The 19177-nt window shown below is 44.0% G+C and overlaps 1 protein-coding gene and 1 long non-coding RNA gene across 5 annotated transcripts in view; both read left to right on the top strand.

Annotated features, from left to right (window-relative positions):
• The window catches only part of LOC126202921 (trithorax group protein osa-like), a 145647-nt gene that overhangs the window by 45298 nt on the left and 81172 nt on the right, over positions 1-19177 (top strand). The window lies entirely within an intron of this gene.
• Positions 16791-17598, top strand: LOC126202924 (uncharacterized). The gene is made up of 3 exons (XR_007540201.1): positions 16791-16923; positions 17177-17307; positions 17561-17598. It is a non-coding gene; the product is annotated as an uncharacterized LOC126202924 (long non-coding RNA).

Genomic DNA, 19177 nt, shown 5'->3' with positions numbered 1-19177 from the left:
GACTACCGAATGGTACTTGAAGGTTTTGGAAGATTATTTCATCATCATTATCCAAAGTGACCCTGATTTGGACAAGATGTGGTTCATGCAAGCCGGTCGAAACAGGAGAGTGTTTGATGTCCTGGAGTAGCACATTGGGGACAGCATTCTGGCTCTGGGGTACCCAGTGGCCACTGGCATGGGCCTAAATTGGCCGCCATATTCTCTGGAACTGAATTCGTGCGGCTCCTTTTTATGGGCTACATTAAAGACAAGGTGTAAAGCAATAATCCCAAAACCATTTCTGAGCTGAAAACAGCCATTCAGGAAGTCATCGACAGCATCGATGTTCCGACACTTCAGCGGGTCATGTAGAATTTCGCTATTCGTCTGCGCCAAATCGTCGCCAATGATGGCAGGTATATCGAACAAGTCATAATCTAAATATGAATGCTCGTAGTGACGTTTACATGTTAAATAAAATATGTGCACGCCGTAGTTTGTAACGAATTTACGTTTTTCTCATATAGTTCAGTAATTGTCACCCTGTACTTCATCGGCTCCGTGTACCTCCACCAGAGATTAAATACCTGTCATCTCATCGTAACAGAAAAGTCTCACTTAACGTGTACCCTCGCTATGTCCGTTCACAAAACAAAAAACTTCGACTACCTGCTTCTCCTTTGGTGCCCTCCCCCTCTGTTACAACTACCCTGTACTCCGACCACCCCTGTTACTTTTTTAAGAAGCTGAAACTCTTTTTTATGTCTCCCCCATAACGCTTCCCCAAAAATTAGCGTATAAACTATTTGATCATTCTTCACTTAAAACTTCCGGGCTGATAGGCTGTGGTCGAAGTATAAAACTGTCTCCTGACGTTTCGTCTCCGACTGCGGGAGACATCCTCGGAGGTAAAGCGGCGAACTGCGAATATCTTATTACTATACGGACACCTGCCAGTGGACATTAATATGGAGTGTGTCCACTCTTTCCCACGGGGTGTGCCCCAGTTTCAGTAGGGTGTCTGAATGTCTGTTGAGGAATGGCTGGTCATTCTTCAAAAATGGTTCAAATGGCTCTAAGCACCATGGGACTCAACAGCTGAGGTCATCAGTCCCCTAGACTTACCTAACTAACCTAAGGACATCACACACATCCTTGCCCGAGGCAGGACTCGAACTTGCGACCGTAGCTGCAGCGCGGTTCCAGACTGAAGCGCCTAGAACCGCACGGAGACAGCGGCCGGCGGCGATTCTTCTTCAAGCGCCGAAACTTGAGAAGGACCCTGAGATCTGGACCAAGCCGACGTTCTGAATCATCTCAGAGGTGTCCCATTGGGTTCAGACAGGAACCGTTGAAGGCCAATCCACTTTAGGAATGTCATTGCCCACAAACTTTGCCTGGCAGATGCTGCTTTGCGACAGGATCCATTGTCATGCTGACAGAAACAATGTCCGTTGTCGAACTGTTCCTCTACCTTACACAGCATACAGTGCAGTAAAATTTCTTGACATCTTTCCATATTTAATTGTCTCTTAAGCGCATTGCGCGGACCACACGATAACCACGCAAAGGAGGCCCGTGTCGCAACACAACCTCGTATGTACGAGCTCACCGTCGGCGCTACACCTGACGGCTGGTAACGTTCCACAGGCATTCGCCAAACTAGAATCCTACCATCGGGTTTCCACGGAGGACAGGGTGAAACATCACTCCGAATCAATTCGCTTCCAGTCATTCACTGTCCATTGGCGTCGCTCTCCACACCATCTCAAGCGTCAGTCAGCACCTGGTTCAGAAATGGGTAGCTAGTGAGCAGCTGCTCGACCATGGTGCCCCATTATTGTTAAGTGCCTAGGTACGGTCATTGTACTAACGGGACTCCTGGTAGCACTTTTGGAACTCACGAATGATTTACACTACTGACCATTAAAATTGCTACACCAAGAAGAAATGCAGATGATATACGGGTATTCATTGGACAAATATATTATACTAGAACTGACAAGTGATTACATTTTCACGCAATTTGGGTGCATAGATCCTGAGAAATCCGTACCCTGGCCGTAATAACGGCCTTGATACGCCTGGGCAGTGAGTCAAACAGAGCTTGGATGGCGTGTACAGGTACAGCTGCCCATGTAGCTTCAACATGATACCACAGTTCATCAAGAGTAGTGACTGGCGTATTGTGACGAGCCAGTTGCTCGGCCACCATTGACCAGTACCCAGAACAACCACCTCTGGCCATAATAACGGCCTTGATACGCCTGGGCATTGAGTCAAACAGAGCTTGGATGGTGTGTACAGGTACAGCTGACCATGCAGCTTCAACACGATACCACAGTTCATCAAGAGTAGTGACTGGAATATTGTGACGAGCCAGTTGCTCGGCCACCATTTACCAGACGTTTTCAATTGGTGATAGATCTGCATAACGTGCTGGCCAGGGCAGCAGTCGAACATTTTCTGTATCCAGAAAGGCCCGTACAGTACCTGCAAGATGCAGTCGTGCATTATCTTGCTGAAATGCAGGGCTTCGCGAGGATCGAATGAAGGGTAGAGCCACGGGTCGTAACACATCTGAAATGTAACGTCCCCTGTTGAAAGTGCCGTCAATGCGAACAAGAGGTGACCGAGACGTGTAACCAATGGCACCCCATACCAACACGTCGGGTGATACGCCAGAATGGCAATGACGAATACACGCTTCCAATGTGCGTTCACCGCGATGTCACCAAACACGGATGCGACCATCATGATGCTGTAAACAGAACGTGAGTTCATCTGAAAAAATGACGTTTTGCCATTCGTGCACCCAGGTTCGTCGATGAGTACACCATCGCAGGCGCTCCTGTCTGTGATGCAGCGTCGAGTTTCACCGCAGCCATGGTCTCCGAGCTGATAGTCCATGCTGCTGCAAACGTCGTCGAACTGTTCGTGCAGATGGTTTTTGTCTTGAAAACGTCCCCATCTGTTGACTCAGGTATCGAGACGTGGCTGCACGATTCGTTACAGCCATGCGGATAAGATGCCTGTCATCTCGACTGCTAGTGATCCGAGGCCTTTGGCATCCAGCACGGCGGTCCGTATTACCCTCCTGAACCCACCGATTCCATATTCTGCTAACAGTCTCTGCTCTGAATAGCAGAATTTGCATATCACAGCATCTTCTTCCTGTCGGCTAAATTTCGCGTCTGTAGCACGTCATCTTCGTGGTGTAGCAATTTTAATGGCCAGTAGGATATATTTTCTGTAATGATCTACAGCACTTGGTTCTCGGTCCATAAAATCCCCGTTTTCTTTTATACAGACTGGTTCCCCTCGTTATACGCTCTGGCTGCCTGTCAGTACTGCTACTCTTTCATGTACACTATTGAAGAATAGCGTTCTTTAAATGCAAGTATGCTGTATTGCTGCATTAGATTTATGATCAAAGCTCTATGTATTGCGGACTTTGATGTTGAACAAATCGACTGCAAGGGGGTTAGTGAATCAACATTTCTTACAACTTTGTGTCCTCGTCATATACACTCCTGGAAATGGAAAAAAGAACACATTGACAACGGTGTGTCAGACCCACCATACTTGCTCCGGACACTGCGAGAGGGCTGTACAAGCAATGATCACACGCACGGCACAGCGGACACACCAGGAACCGCGGTGTTGGCCGTCGAATGGCGCTAGCTGCGCAGCATTTGTGCACCGCCGCCGTCAGTGTCAGCCAGTTTGCCGTGGCATACGGAGCTCCATCGCAGTCTTTAACACTGGTAGCATGCCGCGACAGCGTGGACGTGAACCGTATGTGCAGTTGACGGACTTTGAGCGAGGGCGTATAGTGGGCATGCGGGAGGCCGGGTGGACGTACCGCCGAATTGCTCAACACGTGGGGCGTGAGGTCTCCACAGTACATCGATGTTGTCGCCAGTGGTCGGCGGAAGGTGCACGTGCCCGTCGACCTGGGACCGGACCGCAGCGACGCACGGATGCACGCCAAGACCGTAGGATCCTACGCAGTGCCGTAGGGGACCGCACCGCCACTTCCCAGCAAATTAGGGACACTGTTGCTCCTGGGGTATCGGCGAGGACCATTCGCAACCGTCTCCATGAAGCTGGGCTACGGTCCCGCACACCGTTGGGCCGTCTTCCGCTCACGCCCCAACATCGTGCAGCCCGCCTCCAGTGGTGTCGCGACAGGCGTGAATGGAGGGACGAATGGAGACGTGTCGTCTTCAGCGATGAGAGTCGCTTCTGCCTTGGTGCCAATGATGGTCGTATGCGTGTTTGGCGCCGTGCAGGTGAGCGCCACAATCAGGACTGCATACGACCGAGGCACACAGGGCCAACACCCGGCATCATGGTGTGGGGAGCGATCTCCTACACTGGCCGTACACCACTGGTGATCGTCGAGGGGACACTGAATAGTGCACGGTACATCCAAACCGTCATCGAACCCATCGTTCTACCATTCCTAGACCGGCAAGGGAACTTGCTGTTCCAACAGGACAATGCACGTCCGCATGTATCCTGTGCCACCCAACGTGCTCTGGCCGGCCGCGGTGGTCTCGCGGTTCTAGGCGCGCAGTCCGGAACCATGCGACTGCTACGGTCGCAGGTTCGAATCCTGCCTCGGGCATGGATGTGTGTGATGTCCTTAGGTTAGTTAGGTTTAAGTAGTTCTAAGTTCTAGGGGACTGATGACCACGGCAGTTGAGTCCTATAGTGCTCAGAGCCATTTGAACCAACGTGCTCTAGAAGGTGTAAGTCAACTACCCTGGCCAACAAGATCTCCGGATCTGTCCCCCATTGAGCATGTTTGGGACTGGATGAAGCGTCGTCTCACGCGGTCTGCACGTCCAGCACGAACGCTGGTCCAACTGAGGCGCCAGGTGGAAATGGCATGGCAAGCCGTTCCACAGGACTACATCCAGCATCTCTACGATCGTCTCCATGGGAGAATAGCAGCCTGCATTGCTGCGAAAGGTGGATATACACTGTACTAGTGCCGACATTGTGCATGCTCTGTTGCCTGTGTGTATGTGCCTGTGGTTCTGTCAGTGTGATCATGTGATGTATCTGACCCCAGGAATGTGTCAATAAAGTTTCCCCTTCCTGGGACAATGAATTCACGGTGTTCTTATTTCAATTTCCAGGAGTGTATTTCTTAGTGTCCCTCGACGCGGAAACCTGTACCTTGTGGTCTGATAACCAATTAGTAAGTGATCTGCACAGATTATTTGCACTAATAAGACATCAATGGAATTTTTATATCTTCCTGTTCTATTGACTCCCTGTACTCTTGCATGTATAATCACATTTGAAAGTAAATTACAAGAAGAAGCAAGATCTTCTTATGTCTTCTCTGCAGAACAGTTCATAAAGGTAATATTGAAGTTCCTTAAAAGTATTTTACAAGTGAGACTGTAGTATCCTTTTAGAGGTGTTTTTTTTACAAGTATTTTTGTTGTAAATAGAAGTTAACTCGGGAACTGGATTGCTCAGAAGGATCTGTAGATTAAAACATGGGAGACCAATTCCGGAAAACGAAAGAAGGTATTAGTTACAAGACTGATATGTGATGATCACTTTCCACAATTGCCACTACTACGTCGACAGTTGTTTCGAATTGAGACTTTATGCTTTGAAAACGCCGTGCGAATTCCATTGAGATTTAAATGAATTTTACTGGATGCCTAACTTTGTAGATTTAATAACGAACATTCTCGAAAGGAGTTTCAGGCCCTCGCCAGCGAATGAAACTGGAACAGAGGAGCGGCGTGCATCGCTATGACCTTGTGCCTGTGGAGCAACTGGTGCGTAATGCGGTTACGTACTTGGCAACCTCGGGCAGGCACATCTCAAGTACGAGCAGTTTCTTATTTGTTCCTGCTGTTACGACCTGATGCTTTCCTGCGCCAAGGAAAATACTTCGTAAATGAGATACGTGCTCCTTTCAAGTCTTAGAGACGAGTCAAGTTTGCGAAGAAGCCACAAGGACGCAGGGAAAACACGTTTCGTGGCAATTATGACCGATCTAATTTCCTGGAAGAGGTGGGGAGGGGAAGCTCTGATAGCCTTAGCATGTGGAAAACGAAGAAGTAATGTGGAAATCTGCAGTTTAATAGTTACAAACTGTTGAAGACGCTCCGAGAGTAGAGCAATACACATATCTGTTCCGTTTCTGATATCTACAAATGACATAACATCATTATATGAGTCCATTACCATTTTTATTAGTTAGTCTAATTTTCTATCATTTAACCATTTGCAGCTTTACTGCATGGTTAAATGATGATGGCGTCCTCTTGGGTGAAACATTCCGGAGGTAAAATAGTCCCCCATTCGGATCTCCGGGCGGGGACTACATAGAGGACGTCGTTATCAGGAGAAAGAAAACTGGCGTTCTACGGATCGGAGCGTGGAATGTCAGATCCCTTAATCGGACATGTAGGTTACATAATTTAAAAAGGGAAATGGATAGGTTAAAGTTAGATATAGTGGGAATCAGTGAAGTTCGGTGGCAGGAGGAACAAGACGTTTGGTCGGGTGAATACATGGTTATAAATTCAAAATCAAATAGGGGTAATGCAGGAGTAGGTTTAATAATGAATAAAAAAATAGGAGTGCGGGTAAGCTACTACAAACAGTATAGTGAACGCATTATTGTGGCCAAGACAGACACGAAGCCCATGCCTACTACAGTAGTACAAATATATGCTAACTGGCTCTGCAGATGATGAAGAAATTGATGAAATGTATGATGAGATAAAAGAAATTATTCAGGTAGGAAGGGAGACGAAAATTTAATAGTCATGGGTGACTGGAATTCGAGAGTAGGAAAAGGGAGAGAAGGAAACATAGTGGGTGAATATGGATTGGGGGAGAGAAATGAAAGAGGAAGCCGTCTGGTAGAATTTTGCACAGAGCATAACTTAATCATAGCTAACACTTGGTTCAAGACTCATAAAAGAAGGTTGTATACATGGAAGAATCCTGGAGATACTAGAAGGTATCAGATAGATTATATAATGGTAAGACAGAGATTTAGGAACCAGATTTTAAATTGTAAGACATTTCCAGGGGCAGATGTGGACTCTGACCACAATCTATTGGTTATGAACTGTAGATTAAAACTGAAGAAACTGCAAAAATGTGGGAATTTAAGGAAATGGGACCTGGATAAACTGACTAAACCAGAGGATGTACAGAGTTTCAGGGAGAGCATAAGGGAACTATTGACAGGAATGGGGGAAAGAAATACAGTAGAAGATGAATGGGTATCTTTCAGGGATGAAATAGTGAAGGCAGCAGAGGATCAAATAGGTAAAAAGACGAGGGCTAGTAGAAACCCTTGGGTAACAGAAGAAATATTGAATTTAATTGATGAAAGGAGAAAATATGAAAATGCAGTAAATGAAGCAGGCAAAAAGGAATACAAACGTCTCAAAAATGAGATCGACAGGAAGTGCAAAATGGCTAAGCAGGGATGGCTAGAGGACAAATGTAAGGATGTAGAGGCTTATCTCACTAGGGGTAAAATAGATACTGCTTACAGGAAAATTAAAGAGACCTTTGGGGAAAAGAGAACCACTTGCATGAATTTCAAGAGCTCAGATGGAAACCCAGTTCTAACCAAAGAAGGGAAAGCAGAAAGGTGGAAGAAGTATATAGAGGGTCTATACAAGGGCGACGTACTTGAGGACAATATTATGGAAATGGAAGAGGATGTAGATGAAGATGAAATGGGAGATATGATACTGCGTAAAGAGTTTGACAGAGCACTGAAAGACCTGAGTCGAAACAAGGTCCCTGGAGTTGACAACATTCCATTAGAACTACCGACAGCCTTGGGAGAGCCAGTCCTGACAAAACTCTACCATCTGGTGAGCAAGATGTATGAGACAGGCGAAATACCCTCAGACTTCAAGAAGGATGTAATAATTCCAATCCCAAAGAAAGCAGGTGTTGACAGATGTGAAAATTAGCGAACTATCAACTTAATAAGTCACAGCTGCAAAACACTAAAAATGGTTCAAATGGCTCTGAGCACTATGGGACTTAACATCTGAGGTCATCAGTCCCCCAGAACTTAGAACTACTTAAACCTAACTATCCTAAGGACATCACACACATCCATGCCCGAGGCAGGATTCGAACCTGCGGCACTAGCAGTCGCGTGGTTCCGGACTGAAGCGCCTAGAACCGCTCGACCACATCGGCCGGCTGCAAAACACTAACGCGAATTCTTTACAGACGAATGGAAAAACTGATAGAAGCCGACCTCGGGGAAGATCAGTTTGGATTCCGTAGAAATGTTGGAACACGTGAGGCAATACTGACCCTACGACTTATCTTAGAAGAAAGATTAAGGAAAGGCAAACCTACGTTTTTAGTATTCGTAGACTTAGAGAAAGCTTTTGACAATGTTGATTGGGATACTATCTTTCAAATTCTGAAGGTGGCAGGGGTAAAATACAGGGAGCGAAAGGCTATTTACAGTTTGTACCCAAAGCAGATGGCAGTTATAAGAGTCGAGGGGCATTAAAGGGAAGCAGTGGTTGGGAAGGGAGTGAGACAGGGTTGTAGCCTGTCCCCGATGTTATTCAATCTGTATATTGAGCAAGCAATAAAGGAAACAAAAGAAAAGTTCGGAGTAGGTATTAAAATCCATGGAGAAGAAATAAAAACTTTGAGGTTCGCCGATGACATTGTAATTCTGTCAGAGACAGCAAAGAACTTGTAAGAGCAGTTGAGCGGAATGGACAGTGTCTTGAAAGGAGGGTATAAGATGAACATCAACAGAAGCAAAACGAGGGTAATGGAATATAGTCGAATTAAGTCGGGTGATTCTGAGGGAATTAGATTAGGAAATGAGACACTTAAAGTAGTAAAGGAGTTTTGCTATTTGGGGAGCAAAATAACTGATGATGTTCGAAGTAGAGAGGATATAAAATGTAGACTGGCAATGGCAAGGAAAGCGTTTCTGAAGAAGAAAAATTTGTTAACATCGAGTATAGATTTAAATGTCAGGAAGTCGTTTCTGAAAATATTTGTATGGAGTGTAGCCATGTATGGTAGTGAAACGTGGACGATAAGTAGTTTAGACAAGAAGAGAATAGAAGCTTTCGAAATGTGGTGCTACAGAAGAATGCTCAAGATTATATGGGTAGATCACATAACTAATGAGGAGGTATTGAATAGAATTGGGGAGAAGTGGAGCTTGTGGCACAACTTGACTAGAAGAAGGGATTGGTTGGTAGGGCATGTTCTGAGACATCGAGGGATCACCAATTTAGTATTGGAGGGCAGCGTGGAGGGTAAAAATCGTAGAGGGAGACCAAGAGATGAATACAGTAAGCAGATTCAGAAGAATGTAGGCTGCAGTAGGTACTGGGAGATGAAGAAGCTTGCACAGGATAGAGTAGCATGGAGAGCTGCACCAAACCAGTCTCAGGACTGAAGACCACTTCCGGCCGGAGTGGCCGAGCGGTTAAAGGCGCTACAGTCTGGAACCGCACGACCACTACGGTCGCAGGTTCGAATCCTGCCTCGGGCATGGATGTTTGTGATGTCCTTAGGTTAGTTAGGTTTAAGTAGTTCTAAGTTCTATGGGACTTATGACCACAGCAGTTGAGTCCCATAGTGCTCAGAGCCATTTGAACCATTTTTTTGAAGACCATGACAACATCAACAATCTAATAACTATTTCCTGGAAGCAATTCATGTTTGATTTCAAGTTTAAGATATTCTCGTTATTTAAGTCAATATAGTTTTTCTTATCATTTAAAATAAAAAGAGCTATAAGGGAGAAAAGTCAGGAATCCATGCCAAGTATGGCGTCCAAAGCCAATACTTTCACATGAGACTACAGTGAAAGTCATAACCACTTCTGTAATGGCACTGTGCTTCGGCTTTCGCAGTGGTATTTCTTGTTGTTGTTGTTGTGGTCTTCAGTCCTGAGACTGGTTTGATGCAGCTCTCCATGCTACTCTATCTTGTGCAAGCTTCTTCATATCGCAGTACCTACTGCAACCTACATCCTTCTGAATCTGCTTAGTGTAGTCATCTGTTGGTCTCCCTCTTCGATTTTTACCCTCCACGCTGCCCTCCAATGCTAAATTTGTGAACCCTTGATGCCTCAGAACATGTCCTACCAACCGGTCCCTTCTTCTTGTAAAGTTGTGCCACAAAATCCTCTTCTCCCCAATTCTATTCAATACCCCCTCATTAGTTATGTGATCTACCCATCTAATCTTCAGCATTCTTCTGTAGCACCACATTTCGAAAGCTTCTATTCTCTTCTTGTCAAAACTATTTATCATCCACGTTTCACTTCCATACATGGCTACACTCCATACAAATACTTTCAGAAACGACTTTCTGACGCTTAAAGCCGTATTCGATGTTGACAAATTTCTCTTCTTCAGAAACGCTTTCCTTGCCATTGCCAGTCTACATTATTTCTTAAATTATCCATTCGTACAAGGTATCGTTCTTCCGATGTTCGTTTATGTTAAAAGAAAATAAATTAAAACGTGCTTTCCAAGTGAAGTGTTTTAGAAGAACGTGTGCAGAGGAGGTGGAAATTCCCATATGAGATTACTCCTACTGTTCTCAGCAAAAGCTGATGAGAAACGCCCACACATTCGTTGAACATCCACACCACCAGACCATTCTGGAAACACGGATAAAGTGCATAAGAGCAGAAGAGCTCAATAATTTACTGATTTCAGCTGTGTAGAACGCCTGTTTATATATGAATTAAGATGGAAACATCCCCCAGGCTGTGGCTAAGCCATGTCTCCGCAATATCCTTTCTTTCAGCAGTGCTAGTTCTGCAAGGTTCGCAGGAGAGCTTCTGTAAAGTTTGGAAGGGAGGAGACGAGTTACTGGCAGAAGTAAAGCTGTGAGGACGGGGCGTGAGTCGTGCTTGGGTTGGAAACGTCCCCTAGGCTGTGGGTAAGCCATGTCTCCGCAATATCCTTTCTCTAAGGAGTGCTAGTTCTGCAAAGTTCGCAGGAGAGCTTCTGTAAAGTTTGGGAGGAGAAGAGGTACTGGCAGAAGTAAAGCTGTGAGGACGGGGCGTGAGTCGTGCTTGGGTAGCTCAGACGGTAGAGCACATGCCCACAAAAGGCAAAGCTCCCGATTTGGAATCTCGGTCTGGCACACAGTTTTAATCTGCAAGGAAGTTTCATATCAGCGCACACTCCGCTGCAGAGTGAAAATCTCATTCTGGATATGTATGGATTAGCTAAAAAGATGAATACCGTACTTCCTTGAAATTTTGCCAGAACATGATGGAGAGATGTTAAGAGACTATATTTTGCATTAGGTTGTCCCAAACAACATCATTCAAACCTTCCTTGACTTCACAACCTGAAAATATTCTGCAGATCGTAGTTAAATTTTGTATATCGGTTAAGAAATTCACTGGGAGGTGAAAATTACAACTAAGTGATCTGTAATAGAATTTCCTCAATGGAGATTAAAAGTAGCTTGTAATCGCCTACGAACCGATTGCGCAGGATCTGCAAAGAAAACCAGATTAATGACGCTTCGTACGGAAGCTTTTGGCATCTAGCTACTGGCTTTTTATAGACGATATGAACCTTGAGAAGGTAGCGAAGTAAACACGGACGTAGTGCGAACCTTGCAACAGATCTTGTAATCGAGAGGTGGCCTTGATCTTGTCTCCTGGTGCCGGCCTTGCCACAGTGAGTAGGAGAGGCGTTTCTGCGATGGAAGAGTGCTGCGAGCGAGTGACTCACAGGTGCTGAGGAACCGGCTATGACTTAGTGGTGACGTAGCTGTCTGAGGGACCGACCGTGAAATGGACACGATTTACAAATAAACGAGCGAGTTGTTCCGCGTAGTGTGCTGTTCTCATAATGATTTGTGTCCCTCTGTTATTTCAGAAAAAAAACCTTGCACTTCAAAGACGACTGCGCCGCTAAAGCGGAGTTATTGAACGCAGTTTTCCGGAATTCCTTCACCAGGGAAGACGAATGGAATATTCCAGAATTTGAAACACAAACAGCTGCTAGCATGGGTTTCTTAGAAGTAGATACCTTAGGGGTTGCGAAGCAACTCAAATCGCTTGATACGGGCAAGTCTTCAGTTCCAGATTGTATACCGATTAGGTTCCTTTCAGATTACGCTGATACAACAGCTCCCTACTTAGCAATCATATACAACCGCTCGCTCACCGATAGATCTGTACCTACAGATTCGAAAATTGCGCAGGTCGCACCAGTGTTTAAGAAGGGTAGTAGGAGTAATCCATCGAACTACAGACCTATATCATCGACGTCGGTTTGCAGTAGGGTTTTGGAGCATATATTGTATTCAAACATTATTAATCACCTCGAAGGGAACGATCTATTGATACGTAATCAGCATGGTTTTAGAAAATATCGTTGTTGTGCAACGCAGTTAGCTCTTTATTCGCACGAAGTAATGGCCGCTATCGACAGGGGATCTCAAGTTGATTCCGTATTTCTAGATTTCCGGAAAGCTTTTGACACCGTTCCTCACAAGCGACTTCTAATCAAGCTGCGGGCCTATGGGGTATCGTCTCAGTTGTGCGACTGGATTCGTGATTTCCTGTCAGAAAGGTCGTAGTTCGTAGTAATAGACGGCAAATCATCGAGTAAAACTGAAGTGATATCAGGTGTTCCCCAGGGAAGCGTCCTGGGACCTCTGCTGTTCCTGACCTATATAAATGACCTGGGTGACAATCTGAGCAGTTCTCTTAGGGTGTTCGCAGATGATGCTGTAATTTACCGTCTAGTAAGGTCATCCGAAGACCAGTATCAGTTGCAAAGCCATTTAGAAAAGATTGCTGTGTGGTGTGGCAAGTGGCAGTTGACGCTAAATAACGAAATGTGTGAGGTGATCCACATGAGTCCCAAAGAAATCCGTTAGAAATCGATTACTCGATAAACAGTACAGTTCTCAAGGCTGTCAATTCAACTAAGTACCTGGGTGATAAAATTACGAACAACTTCAGTTGGAAAGACCACATAGCTAATATTGTGGGGAAGGCGAGCCAAAGGTTGCGTTTCATTGGCAGGACACTTAGAAGATGCAACAAGTCCACTAAAGAGACAGCTTACACTACACTCGTTCGTGATTTGTTAGAATATTGCTGCGCGGTGTGGGATCCTTACCAGGTGGGATTGACGGAGGACATCGAAAGGGTGCAAAAAAGGGCAGCTCGTTTTGTATTATCACGTAATAGGGGAGAGAGTTTGGATGGAAGTCATTAAAGCAAAGACGTTTCTCGTCGAGGCGAGATCTATTTACGAAATTTCAGTCACCAACTTTCTCTTCCGAATGCGAAAATATTTTGTTGAGCCCAACCTACGTAGGTAGGAATGATCATCAAAATAAAATAAGAGAAATCAGAGCTCGAACAGAAAGGTTTAAGTGTTCGTTTTTCCCGCGAGCTGTTCGGGAGTGGAATGGTAGAGAGATAGTATGATTGTGGTTCGATGAACCCTCTGCCAAACACTTAAATGTGAATTGCAGAGTAATCATGTAGATGTAGAAAGTAGTCTTAAGAGACTTAAAATGTTCACCAGTGCGAGAGACATGTGTTTATAGACGATGGAATAATAGTGGAATCTCGAAAGTAGCACCTAAATATGGAATTATTTTGGTCATATCCCGCGATGCTATTACCGACCTTCGTGCTATGTTGCTCTGAACCATCTACTTACCAATGGTGTCCCTGTCTTAGCTCATGTGGAGAAGGTAAGAGATTGCGTTTTCATAAGATAGTGTATACAGTGGATGGGTGACGGACACTCGAAGAATAATACATAGTTACAGAACCAAATGGCAAATACTCAGCGTATACATATAACGCATAATTTCCAAGTTGGACATGAGACGCACGTGAGAATACGAAGAATCACTGAAGCTAATGAAAAATTACGCGTAATAAACATCCATATGTCACTGTGCTTGGAACAGATTTCATGGTCTAACAGAATCTAACAGAATCCGTAGCAGATTTTGCGTCGCCATAGGAGCGAATAATACTTCTCTCGTTTCGATTAGAAAAAAAGGGCTATATCATCATAAATGCACATGCACACACCAACAACGACAACAGAAAAATCCAGAAAAAACGAACAACATAAAATGAGACATCAAAAATACCAAAGCACCAACTTATAATAGGTGATTTCAAAACCCTGATCGGCAGACAAGAGAAATACATGGCAATAGCAGGAAATTGTCCTGCACACAATCGCACCAATAAGAGTGGAGAAACGCTCACAAACTTCGACATCAAATTTGACTTGACACTGATGTTCACGTTTCCAGAGAATCACGAAGCAGGAAGATCAGTTTTTCTCCTTATACACATTTAGGCTCATAGCAACTGGATCATGTGGCAATAACGAGAGAAAACCACAAAAAAGTTATGCAGACATAATCAGAATAGGACGAGGCAGAGATTGGGACTACTTTTTAACAGTAATCAAAGTAAAATTTCAACCAAAAAATTAAACTCCAAATTTAAAAAAAGTCCTTAGAACTCTCACAAAATTTGTAAGGCGGCAGCTTCTCACAAAGAAGATGGGAAACGGGTATGAGACCAGAGAAGGAGTGATAGAAACAGTGATAGAACTAGAACAGCCACGAAGAAGAAGGAAACATAGTGGAATAAGAATATGTGAAGAAACAACAGAACGCAGCTTTGAAGAAATGGAACGCCTGAAAAAAAAGGAAGAGACTGGAACACATTCATTGAGATCAAAAATTTTTCGAACATGGAAATGGAAATGTGACAAAAATGACTAGAGAAAATACGTAGATACGAATTTCAGACAGAACAACACTAGTGAGTTCTGTAGTTTCCAGAGAAGAAATAATAGGGTCCAAGCCGGTGAGACTTCACTTCAAAGATTCAATAGGAAAACTGATTACCAGCAAAGAAGACAACTGTGAATTACTAGCAAAATACTTCAAAAATCTTCTAAACTGTAGCGAATCAACACGATGACTAATTTTCAGCCAGCCTAAAAGGAAAACCCAGCTTCAAAACCACTGTCACTGCATTAAACTGAATAATACAATGGCCAGCTAGAAAACAACAGATCGCCAGGTAAAGATGGGGTATTTTCTGTAATATGGAAGCTGCGAGGGAAGTGCGCAGCTGAAACCATGTATGAGGTTACTAAAAATTTCTGGGAGAAAGGAAGAATACCGGACGACTGGAAACAAGTGATAATCCACCCATTACATTAAAAGGGAGACAGACCAAACACCAATGATTACCGAGGCGTATCTCTACTTCGAGTCGAGTGGGCTTGACAACTTCCAGACTACAATCTGGAAGCATCTCCTTTGAATATAAGGGTTGTTATCCCTCTCAGCTTCTTGATATTTGGACCAGCTAATGTGGCACAGATCATGAAAGGGATGTTCATCTGTTGACACCACACGGAAATATGTAACCCATAATACACTTTTCATGTCACTTACCCGCATGACATTACTGAGTGATGAAAGAACCGAACGCTTGAATAAATCTCCATCAGTAGCACAAGGCAAAACAATAATTGCCTCTTCATAAGTACAGCAGCTGGTAAGTTATTGTTTTTAAGACACTCAGGAGAGTCACAGGTAATCCATAAAAACTAAGAGTATACATCACAGTCTTCTAGATGTACCCCGTGCAAGTTTGCTTGAAAGTAACCACGAAATCGTTGTTCACCGAACTGGTATTGAAGAGTTACTTCAGAAAATGGGCGTGGCAGGAAGAGTGCGTCACGCATCTAACAATTTTTCAGGCATTTGTACCTTTGGGAATTTATTGTTCATGAGTTCTACTAACAAATAAAAAATAAATTCAAGATTGACTTATTCGGTCAATATTATGAACGCCCTCCCTTAAATTAACCTTTGTTCGTTTCAAGAGTCGCTTATTGCCTTAAAAGTCGGCTTTAAAGTCGTAAAGATGGTGTAACTGACAGACGGTCATCTCAGCCTTCAGACTAACACGTAAGCTCGTAATCGTCCTCCGTCATAGTTGCAGACACGAGATATGAAGGGACAGGACAAAGCGTCAGACACCGGGTACGGTGATCCAGCAAGCTCCTGCAGCGTTCCAGAGATTCGTAGACCAGTGGTTCCAAACCTGGGAGTAATTACCCCTAAGAGGTAAAATGAAATTTTCTGTGGAGTGATAACCAAAATGATTTGATTGTGTTTCAGTCATGAAACTAAATTACATTTAAAACATCATTATTACTATCGCGATTGTGTAAGACTCTGATACTGATTATATAAATTATTCATATTTTCTTTTTTCTCAATTTCTATCATTAATGCGTGACACGATGCAATGAGGTCACAGGTTACTTACATAGTCCACACACTATACGAGCACTCTCGTAATCGTCCTCCGTCATAGTTGCAGACACGAGATATGAAGGGACAGGACAAAGCGTCAGACACCGGGTACGGTGATCCAGCAAGCTCCTGCAGCGTTCCAGAGATTCGTAGACCAGTGGTTCCAAACCTGGGAGTAATTACCCCTAAGAGGTAAAATGAAATTTTCTGTGGAGTGATAACCAAAATGATTTGATTGTGTTTCAGTCATGAAACTAAATTACATTTAAAACATCATTATTACTATCGCGATTGTGTAAGACTCTGATACTGATTATATAAATTATTCATATTTTCTTTTTTCTCAATTTCTATCATTAATGCGTGACACGATGCAATGAGGTCACAGGTTACTTACATAGTCCACACACTATACGAGCACTCTCGTAATCGTCCTCCGTCATAGTTGCAGACACGAGATATGAAGGGACAGGACAAAGCGTCAGACACCGGGTACGGTGATCCAGCAAGCTCCTGCAGCGTTCCAGAGATTCGTAGACCAGTGGTTCCAAACCTGGGAGTAATTACCCCTAAGAGGTAAAATGAAATTTTCTGTGGAGTGATAACCAAAATGATTTGATTGTGTTTCAGTCATGAAACTAAATTACATTTAAAACATCATTATTACTATCGCGATTGTGTAAGACTCTGATACTGATTATATAAATTATTCATATTTTCTTTTTTCTCAATTTCTATCATTAATGCGTGACACGATGCAATGAGGTCACAGGTTACTTACATAGTCCACACACTATACGAGCACTCTCGTAATCGTCCTCCGTCATAGTTGCAGACACGAGATATGAAGGGACAGGACAAAGCGTCAGACACCGGGTACGGTGATCCAGCAAGCTCCTGCAGCGTTCCAGAGATTCGTAGACCAGTGGTTCCAAACCTGGGAGTAATTACCCCTAAGAGGTAAAATGAAATTTTCTGTGGAGTGATAACCAAAATGATTTGATTGTGTTTCAGTCATGAAACTAAATTACATTTAAAACATCATTATTACTATCGCGATTGTGTAAGACTCTGATACTGATTATATAAATTATTCATATTTTCTTTTTTCTCAATTTCTATCATTAATGCGTGACACGATGCAATGAGGTCACAGGTTACTTACATAGTCCACACACTATACGAGCACTCTCGTAATCGTCCTCCGTCATAGTTGCAGACACGAGATATGAAGGGACAGGACAAAGCGTCAGACACCGGGTACGGTGATCCAGCAAGCTCCTGCAGCGTTCCAGAGATTCGTAGACCAGTGGTTCCAAACCTGGGAGTAATTACCCCTAAGAGGTAAAATGAAATTTTCTGTGGAGTGATAACCAAAATGATTTGATTGTGTTTCAGTCATGAAACTAAATTACATTTAAAACATCATTATTACTATCGCGATTGTGTAAGACTCTGATACTGATTATATAAATTATTCATATTTTCTTTTTTCTCAATTTCTATCATTAATGCGTGACACGATGCAATGAGGTCACAGGTTACTTACATAGTCCACACACTATACGAGCACTCTGTGATTTGCAGCACACATCTATGACAGTAAAAATGAGACATACAAATAACAAACGTCAAATATCTCACTAAAATGTCTTCTCGAAGGCGTAGATTGAGGTGTGTACCCCACTGTGGATAGTTAACTTTCTTGTCTGACAAGGAATTGGAGGCAGCATTCGCGATGCACCTATTATTGCTTCATCAGTTGTTCTAGAACATACTCGTCAACTACCTGAACAGAATTCATGGAAACGAAGAGTAGCATAAAAGTATATTTTTGAACATGATAACTATGAGAACGAAAACAACGAAGTGAATGGATCTGGGGCGTAATTTATGATGTGCGCAGACTGAGAACAAACTACATTACTGGCCATTAAAATTGCTACACGAAAAAGAAATCCAGATGATAAACGGGTATCCATTGGACAAATATATTATACTAGGACTGACATTTTCACGAAATTTGGCTGCATAGATCCTTAAAAATCAGTACCCAGAACAACCACCTCTGGCCGTAATAACGGCCTTGATACGCCTAGGCACTCAGTGAAACAGCTTGGATGGCGTGTACAGGTACAGCTGCCCATGCACCTTCAACACGATACCACAGTTCATCAAGAGTAGTGACTGGCTTATTGTGACGAGCCAGTTGCTCGGCCACCATTGACCAGACGTTTTCAGTTGGTGAGAGATCTGGAGAATGTGCTGGCCAGGGCAGCAGCCGATCATTTTCTGTATCCAGAAAGGTCCGTACAGGACCTGCAAAATCCGGTCGTCCATTATCCAGCTAAAATGTAGGGTTTCGCAGGGATCGAATGAAGGGTAGACGCACGGGTCGTAACACATCTCAAATGTAACGTCCACTGTTCAAAGTGCCATCAATGCGAACAAGAGGTGACCGAGACGTGTAACCAATGGCACCCCATACCATCACGCCGCGTGAAACGCCAGTATGGCGATGACGAATACACGCTTCCAATGTGTGTTCATCGCGATGTCGCCAAACACGGATGCGACCATCATGATGCTGTAAACAGAACCTGGATTCGTCCGAAAAAACGACGTTTTGCCATTCGTGCGCCCAGGTTCGTCGTTTAGTACACCATCGCAGGCGCTCCTGTCTGTGATGCAGCACCAAGGGTAACTTCAGTTATGGTCTCCGATCTGATAGTCTATGCTGCTGCAAAACGTCGTCGAACTGTTCGCGCAGATGGTTGTTGTCTTGCAAACGTCCCCATGTGTTGACTCAGGGATCGAGACGTGGCTGCAC

Source organism: Schistocerca nitens, chromosome 9 (assembly GCF_023898315.1).
Source record: "Schistocerca nitens isolate TAMUIC-IGC-003100 chromosome 9, iqSchNite1.1, whole genome shotgun sequence".
NCBI classification, from domain to species: Eukaryota; Metazoa; Arthropoda; class Insecta; order Orthoptera; family Acrididae; genus Schistocerca; species Schistocerca nitens.
The sequence above is the reverse complement of the archived record's forward strand: the minus strand, read 5'-3'. Positions and strand labels throughout refer to the sequence as shown.